This window comes from Mus caroli, unplaced genomic scaffold (assembly GCF_978045245.1).
Source record: "Mus caroli unplaced genomic scaffold, Mus_caroli_1 scaffold_6, whole genome shotgun sequence".
Taxonomy (NCBI): Eukaryota; Metazoa; Chordata; class Mammalia; order Rodentia; family Muridae; genus Mus; species Mus caroli.
This window is the reverse complement of record NW_028227261.1, coordinates 33772136-33781163: the sequence shown is the minus strand read 5'-3', so window position 1 is coordinate 33781163 and position 9028 is coordinate 33772136. Positions and strand designations below refer to the sequence as shown.

At 48.0% G+C, this 9028-nt stretch overlaps 1 long non-coding RNA gene across 1 annotated transcript; it reads left to right on the top strand.

Annotated features, from left to right (window-relative positions):
- Positions 1–276: 276 nt before the first annotated feature.
- Positions 277–7452, top strand: LOC115030852 (uncharacterized). The gene is made up of 3 exons (XR_003836416.2): positions 277–345; positions 2211–2315; positions 7182–7452. It is a non-coding gene; the product is annotated as an uncharacterized LOC115030852 (long non-coding RNA).
- The last annotated feature ends 1576 nt before the right edge of the window (positions 7453–9028 follow it).

The window sequence follows — 9028 nt, the reverse complement described above, 5'->3', positions numbered from 1 at the left end:
TAGCTTTGAAATGGATTGTTGTGTGTGCTCCTGTTGCAGATGGCCTGGCCCTGAGTCAGAATACAAAACAGAGGGATGCTCTTTTACTCCTTTCAGACTAATGATTTTGTCCTTTCTCTCTCTCCTCCCCACTTTATTTCTTCATCTATAACATCTGCAAGAGGGCAGCCAGACTAATAAAACTGCACTAAGCTTGACTAATGCCAGCCATTGATCCGAGGGTGGGACCCGATTAATCAATGGGATTTTAGCAGTGTTTGCTTCTCCCAAGGGACACGAGGCCCAGAGACAGCTCTTGCCAGTGTGGAGGGAAGATCTGTGAGGAGTTCTGGGAGGAGGCAAGAGGTGAGTGGCCGCCTCCCCAGGAGCAGTCTTTGTGACCTTTTCAGAAATGCTTCTGGGTTGTTGTTTGTTTGGGGATACTCACTTGCTCTACCTATGTGATGCCACTGAAGGATTTGCTGGGCTCTGGGCACAGGTGTTTAGAACAGAGAAAACCTCTCTAGAGACACAAGGCACCTTTCACATAGCTAAAGGCCTGGGAATATCATCTCCTCTACTTTCCCTTGCAGTAGTATTCTAGGGGAAACAGAGGCTGACAGAGGGTAAGATCATAAGATCATGAATGAGTTAGTAAGACTATCCAAAATCATCTTTCTACTTCCCCTGTATGTTTAAGGCTGAACTGAATCAGAAATTGCCACAGCCAACAACAGTTCAACACAAGTGATTTAGAGAATTAGCAGAGTGTGGATGCCCAGACTAAAGAGTTTGGTTTGGTTTGAGAAAATTATATATATATATATATATATATATATATATATATATATATATATATATATATATAAACAAAGACTGGGCATGGTGGCTTATACCCTTCATTCCAGCACTTGAGAGGCAGAGACAAGTAGATCTCTCCTAATGAGCTACATTTTCCATCCTTTAGACCAGTGTTGGTACTCAGCATTCCATAAGCTAGGAGTGGCTCATGCCTGTAATTCTAGCACTCAGGAGGAGGAGGAGTCTAGGGTAATCCTTGGCTGTACATGGAATTTGAGGCCCACTTACATGCCACCTTGTCTCAAAACAAAACATGGGATACACACATGCATGTAGGCAAACATTCAAATACATACAAATGAATAAGTCTTTTTTTCTTAATTGAGCATTACTTGGAACATGGTGGCACATGCCTTTACTCCCTGCACTTCAGAGGAAGGGGTGGCTCTCTGAGTTCGAGGCCAGCCTGGTCTACATACTGAGGTCTAGACAGCTAGAGCTACATAGTGAGACCCTGTCTCAAACAAATGAAAAACTTGAGCATTTCTGCCTTACAAAAGTCCTGCTGTGAGCTAATCCTCGATGTGACATTTTGCTGTTTGTTTTTTGTTTTGTGTTGGTTTGGGGGACAGAATTCAGGGCTTTGCCAGTGCTAGGTGATGACTCTATCCCTGTATGACCAGAGTCTCCAGCTCTGGTGATGACCATTTCTTTACTTGTCTTCATAATTTTATACCTAAATAGCTTGCTTGCTGTGTTTAAACTTTATATAAATAGAACCACGCTGTTTATGTGTGCTTTTCTGTTTGTCTCTTTGACTCAGCAGTGCACAGATTATCCATGCTCTGGATAGCTGGACTTGATTCATTTTCTTTGCTATTATAGATTCTTCTTTTCCTTTGCATAGACTGTGTGTGTGTGTTTAGTGCATTCATGGCATAGCATATGTGGAAGTCAGAGTACACCCTTGGGTATTAGTCCTCACTGTCTACCTGGTCTGAGGAGGATCTTCTGTTACCTTGCTGTTTGAACCAGGGTAGCTGGTGCACACCCCCCCCCCCCCCGGAGTCTCCTCTCTCCCTCTCCTATCTTTCAAGTGGAGCACTGGAGGTATAGGTCCTCGGCGATGCTTGCCTTTGTGGGGCTTCTGGGATAGAAACGGAGAGGCTCACACTTGGGAGACGAGTGCTTTGCGTGCTGAGCCATGTCGCCAGCCCATACAAATTATTCTTTGTTTTTAAAAAGAACTATTAGAATCCTGCCACAGGAGCTGAGGTTTGATTCTTGAGACAGCACAACTTACAGGGCGAGTGTTGGATGTCTCAAAGACTTGGGTTTTTTTTGTTTTGTTTTGTTTTGTTTTGTTTTGTTTTGTTTTGTTTGTTTTTAAAAGAAAACCCCGTGGTCCTGACTTTTTGTTTTATTTTAAGCTTCAGAGACCTGATTCTTTCATGAAATCCCTCAAGACACCCACCTATTTGAGGAATACATGCCTGAGCTAGGATCCACATCTCTGTGACGGAGGACAGGAATGGGTACGTAACAGGACTCTGTGATTTGCAAGGAGGCCTGGCCTAGGCTATGAGTCCCCTATGGACTACAATTGTTTCATCTATCTGACGATATCCCCTGGGATCAGAATCTAGTCTGTATGCAGATCAATATGCTTTCCAACGAACAGAGGAGTAAAGCTCTCTGTATTGGCTTCTCTAGGACACACATTTCCTCGATAGTGTGATGTATGGATCTACTAGTGACCATGAAGTATTTCCTTGGTAATATGGAGGATCACCACGTGTGACCCTCCACACCACATGGAGGGTGCATGCTTATAATCATGGCACTTCAAGACTTAGGGGGATCATGAGTGGGTTCCAGGCCAGCCTGGACTGCATCTTCTATCAAGATGTCTCCATCAGGAGACAGGGGTCTTGACCATTTTGTCACTTGGATCTTACATTCAAAAGCACGTTAGAAGAAGGGTCTGTGTTAACCAGAGACTTGCCATTTTCCATGAACTCAAGTAAAGGAAGTCTGGGGAAGAGAAGTTTGCTAACACAAGCAAAGTCATCCGTGTGCCTCTGTGGAGCATGCCCTAGCCTTAGCACCCACGCCTCTGCAGATGGCTCTGAGCCTGGATCTGCCTGCTCTGCATACCTTTTGCTGAATGGGGAGGGGGAAATGAAGCCATCTTTGCTGTTCCTGTCAGTCGGGCTAGCTGGACTACGGTCTTCTGGCCTCTTTCTTTACCCACTGGCCCTCAGCTTATCTAGCACACCCAGACACTGGGCAGCCCAATGGCAGCCGCAGATGCGAATTTGTGCTCCCCGAATGGCTTTCAAGCATTTATTCACTGATTTAAAGCTCACCATTTAAAGAAATGACTTAGCACAGGTAGGGCAGCCAAGGCTTACAGAGAGGTCGGTGAAGGTTCCCAGAGTCCTCATGGAACCAAGCCAGAAGGAAAAGACTAAGTAGGGGAAGCCTTTGCAGAGCCTAAGGAGGCACCGCAGGGAGGCCCGCCTTCCTGGAAAGCCAGGCTTGGGATTGTCTTCAAAAGCTGCGACGCAGCCCCCGGAGTTTGAGCAGGAATAAATCATTAGCATTTTATTTACAGTTCTGGGTTTACAATTCCTAGAAAATGATCCTGCTGTTCAGAGCGGATCTCTGCTTTCCGGGCTTCCACAGCGTCTCCTTCCATCTTCCTTGTTTGGGGGGACCAGATTGGCTCTTTGCTTGGATAAGAGTGTGGGACAATGGTCTGGAGAAGGAGGGGGCAACGACCCCGAGTCCCGCATTTTCCGACACTCGAATGAAGCGGTTGTATCCAGTTGGTTTACCAGGAAGTGAGGCTTAATCCAGAGAGGGCTGTTGGATGAGATCACACAGATCGAGCTGAATTTTGAGCCCTGAGTCCTGCCTTCCAAATGAGTCAAGCAGGCGCAGACCCGGGAGCCTAGGGCTTTGGGCCGGACTCGGGTCCCCGACCGCACCCGCTGCGCCCGCTAGATGGCAGCCTCGGTCTCCGCCCGGGATTAGCCCAGGTGCGGTGACTGCACTAGCCAGTCTGGCTGGAGGCCCTGAGGAGGGCTTCGTAGGAGGAGGCATTGGCACCCAAGACCTGGCTTGCAGGATGGCAATAGAAGGGAGAGGAAAGATCATCGTCTTGGAGAGCTGTCCTAGGTGACCAGCTTGGGAAGTGACAGACGCAAGAACAGGGAGGGAGGGTGCCTTAGATCCAGGCTGACAGACAGGGGACTCTACTCCAGCGGGCTGACCCACTGCAGTTAGATTTAGTCCCTGTCTATGGTTGACACTTCCCAGTCATCTCAATTGCTTTTAGACTTGAGTGTTCTGTATTTCACATTATCCTGGCCTTCCTCTGAGCCAAAACGATGCCCCTCACAGGATCCACAATGCCCAATCCACAGCTACACCTTTGGATAGACAGAGATTGGAGCATCTCTGAGGCCACTGAGACTTGGGGTCCTGGGCCCAGCTACAACGGGAACAGACTGTGTATGCAGAGAACTCGGTGTTGTGGGAACCGTGATCCTCCTAAGGAGGGAGAGAGTGGGACCCAGGGAGTTGGTTCTGTCCCTGGAGTGCATGACTTCATGAGTTCATTTTATTGATCTTGTTCTGTTAGGTTCAAAGTCTTACGGTCTCTGACTTCAAGGGCATTGCTGTTCCAGATCCACCTCCTGGTTGGATAAGATCCAAATAGTTCCCCTGGCTGCCTCTTCAGTCCAGTTCTCTGGCAGGAGGTAACTTTTCCCTTCTAAGAGAAGTAGGACTCAGCCTGGCCCTGGCTTGATCTACCTGCTGTCTTAGGTGGCAACAACAGAATTGTGATTCAGGTCCTGGACTTTGTCCTTGAACCCTGGAAGTGGGGATGTTCAGGTCTAGAGGGGAAAAGGCTTGCTTTTGCTACAATGGTTGGAATTTTCCAGAACTCTTGCTACTTCAGAACCTACTGGAAAGACTTTTCCACTTTATTATTTTTTAATTAAAAAAATCTGCATTATTATTTATGTTGTGTACACAAGCTCTTGTGGACTCAGGTCGCCTCTCCCACCCACTGGTTTCCCTACTTTAAATCCCAAAGTCCTTCAAGAGTTTACATTTAGGATTAATTTTGAGACTCACCTGAAGCTTTGATCCCAGGGTGTGTGGACCATTAGGCCTCAGGAGTGGAGTTGGGTGTCTGGGGACATGGGTGTCCTTGGGTAGGGGAGGGTCCCCAGGCCACGTTTTCCCCTACAGGTCAAGCTAGGGGAGGCCAGCTGGGAAATGGAACTAGGAATGTCCCCTGATCTTCTCAGTCACCCCTAAGGAAAACTGTCTGGCCTGCTACTCAGCACAGGGAACTGTGGGAATTGCTATCCACCACATGGCCCTTGGTTAACATCACAATTTCCACGACAGAGCTGCTCTCTAATGGAGCCTGTCAACTCAGCTTAGGCCTCAGGGGCTCAGAGCACACTGCCTGCAGCCCCAGGATGGGGGTTCCAAAGCATTAGCCCTGCCCAGTGCACTGAGGACTCAGAGCCTGCACAATGTGAAGGGGATCCAGCAGCTCTCAGGCCTGCCACCAGCTTATTTGGTAATGACTCCACACTGCCCCACAGTCGCCCAGCAGACAGGGTTAGGTGTTATAGAAGAGAGTCTTCCCAGGGGCCCCAGCACGGGTGCTGACCCTAGAGAGCTCTATTTTCTTCCTTGCTTACCAGGAGGCCCCTTTGACATCACTTAAGGATCTAAAGCAACTGTCCTTATTATCAACTTCAGGGGCTGTTAAGGAATGGAGAAACTTGTGTCTTCAGTGTCAATCCTGAGAAGGGGGCGGGGTAGCTCCACTTCTGTTTCTCTGCACCACTGCCTAGGCTCTCCCCAGCCTGCTGGGGCGAGATGCAGGAGGGGGATGACAGAGTTCCCATCCCTACCACTGCTGCCTCTCCAAGTGATGGATGGCTGTCTGCTCAGGCAGGGGAGTACCTGCCTACACAGCTCCCTCTCTGGGTTCTCAGCCTCCCACACCCTGAGCTGGGGATTCTGCAAACAATGTTGGCCCTAAGTGCCAGGGAGTGTGTGGCTCAGGACCATTTATGTCGGTTAGTCATCGGAGGTTGGCTTTTATCCGATCCTGTGCTGGTCTTTACCCCTCTCTGTCGCTGGCTATGGGTTCTTCTTGAGTGGTTTTTGTTTGACATAGTTTCACCGTCTAGGCTGACTTTGAACTTGGGTTAATTCTGCCTCAGACTCTCAAGTGGCGGAGTTACAGAGGTGCTCCAGCTCTTGACTTCTTTACCACAAAGCCAAGGAGGCTTTTGTTCTCTACTCCTGGAGGCTCAGGAGACACCAGGGCTCACTTGGGGTTTCTTAGGCTTCACCGGGATAGAGAACCAACAGGCTACCCTGGGAGGAGACAATGAGGGAGGTTAGCACTGGACCAGCTTTTCCCTTAAGGGGAGCACACTGTAAAGTTCCATTAGTTCTAGTTTATTAGTTAATTGCAGGAATTGGATTCTATTTTGTCTTTCTTTTCTCCCTAAAATATTCTTAGTGAGTTTTTAAAAAAAGATTTATTTATTTTATGCATATGAGTACACTGTCGCTGTCTTCAGACACACCAGAAGAGGGCATCAGATCCCATTTACAGATGGTTGTGAGCCACTGTGTGGTTGCTGGGATTTGAACTCAGGACCTCTGGAAGAGCAGTCAGTGCTCTTAACCACTGAGCCATCTCTCCAGGCCTTAGTGAATTTTTTTATAGCTGGGAATTCTGAAATCGAAACTTAGGGGCAGGGCCTGAGGACTATGGCGTGGAGTTGGGGCAGGAAGTGCCTCCTTTGGGAAAGGGATTTTGTTTGCAGCGGGGCTCCGAGTTGTTCTAATATAGGATCAGGGTTCAGTTCCCAGCACCCAGTCTTGTAGCTCACAATCATCCATAATCCCAGCTCCAGGGGACCCAATAGGCACATGTGGTACACATACATACATGCACACACATAAAGTGAAACAAATAAACAAATAATTCAAAGATATAAAACATATTCTACTTGCATTTCTTGGGCATCTCCCACATGCCAGAGACTGTGTTTTATGTCCCTTCATTTGTCTTCAGAGTGCCCCTATAGCACAAGTGTTGCTGATGTTCCCATTTCACAGAGGTGGAGACTGAGGGTCAGGTAGGCTACTTAGCACTGTTAAGGTAATACAGCTGAAAAGGCACAGAGGCAGAAGTTAGCCCAAGTCTTCTGATTTCAAAGCTTTGAATATCAGTGCTTGGCTCTATTGCCACCAGAACCTGCTGTCATCCTGAGGCAAAAGCACGTGTCTGTGTTTGCAAGAGTTTCATAAATATTTGGTTTTGCTTCCTCCTTTCTCCCATTAAACAGAGAAAAATGGGAATGACGATATAACAGCAACAGCCATCACCACCGCAGCAGCAGCAATAACAACAATGTAAACCTCCGACTCCTCTGTGGGTCAGGCAGATCTGATAGGTTCCACCACTGACTTCTGGAGGGAGCTCTCACCTCACCCTGGGAGGACTTATACGTAAACGTCACCAGTGCTTCAAGATTTCACACATTCACCACCAAGTCACCTGAGTGTCTCCCATAGGCTATCTCGACTGTTCTCAGTGTGACCCGGAGCCTAGCTGGAGCTGGACAAATCTTAAGGCCTCCTCCCTTAGCACCCTCAAATGCTAGCCTTTCATCTCTGTGAGGACAGAGGGACCGCACCTTGGTGACTGAGCCCTGTGTGGGCTGCTCAGCAGAGCCAGCTGGGAGTTGGCCCAGAGCCATGGAGTGTGAGAAACTTTCAAATTTCAAAACCGCCCTAGGCCAATTTAATAAACTTCTGCCACCTCTATCCTCTCCACAGTTTTGAATTCTCAAATATTCACACACACGAGCACACCCCCATCTAAGATGTGCACAGAGAATGGAAGAATTTTGGAATGTTAATAATGCAGAATTTTACAGCCTAGCAAGGTGAATTCTCAAGGGGTAATGGTTAACATCTGCTTTCTCTTTTCCCAAGATAACAATGACGAAACCAATCCACACAGCAAGCGGGAGGGCGAGAGATGGGCCTCCCACCCCTCTGAAAGGGGCTAAGTTGTCTCCAGATCCAGCACTGGGAACAATAACCTTATCACTTGCATGCAGTAAGGTCCGCAGTACCGGAGGTGGGGGGTGGGCACAAGCCACAGTCAGTTTCTCAGGGCGCACCTTCCATGCTGCGAACAAGACCCTTTTCTTCCAGGGGGTCTAAAAGATGGCAAGAATCACTCTGCTTCTCCCTGTGCGACAATTCTTAGCAATCAGCATCAGAGTCGTGTTCCTGACGTGTCCTTTCCCAGCCACCCCCAGAAGCAGCAGGGTGCTTGTGTCAGAAGACAGCAAAGTCAGAGCTCCCTCTCCATTCTGGATACAGGCTCTGGAGCGCCTGGGGCTCTGAGCATGCCCTCTCTGCGGCTTTCTCTGCTTCCATAAACACAAGTGAGCCTCAGAAACCTCCGAACCTAGGTCAAGATCCAGACGTAGGGACAACACTCCTGATCCAGTGAGCAGGTTGCTGAGGACACAAAGTAGCTGGAGAAAGGAGTCCGTGGTTTAGAGCAACCAAGCTGGGATCCCAAAGTTCACGTCTGGCGGCTCACAACCTCCTGTAATTTCGGATCCAGGCCCTCTGACGCCCTCTTCTGGCCTCTGTGGTCACACACACGTATGTACAAATAAAAAATAAAAATTTAAATTTAAAAAGTATCTAGAGCCCAAGCTTGTTTTCTGATATTTGTTTTACTCCCTTGTCCCCACCTCCTTTTTGAGATGGAGGTGTCTGGCTATGTAGCCTAGGCTAGCCTCAAACTCACTATGAGGCACAGGTTAGCTTTGAATTTGAAATACTCCTCCGGCTTCAGTCGCCTACGAGCTGGGATTGCAGCTGTGAACCGCATCCAGCTCATTTTATCTCTTTTGAGCTTCTCGTTTTGTTGGAGAGAAAAATTCAGTGCCTTGGAACCAGTTGACTCGGAACATAATTTCTCAGCTGGCTCTTGCCCTCTGGGCTCACTTGAGGAGATGGTCCAGTCCTGTAGCATTACAGACATCCCTTTTCAGGGACTCTCCGGGTCAGTTTTATCAGTTTAAAAAAAATGACCCAGAAGTTATTTTTAAAAATGAAGGGTGCCAACCTTGTGTTTGCAGCTATGCAGGGATTATTATTATTTTTT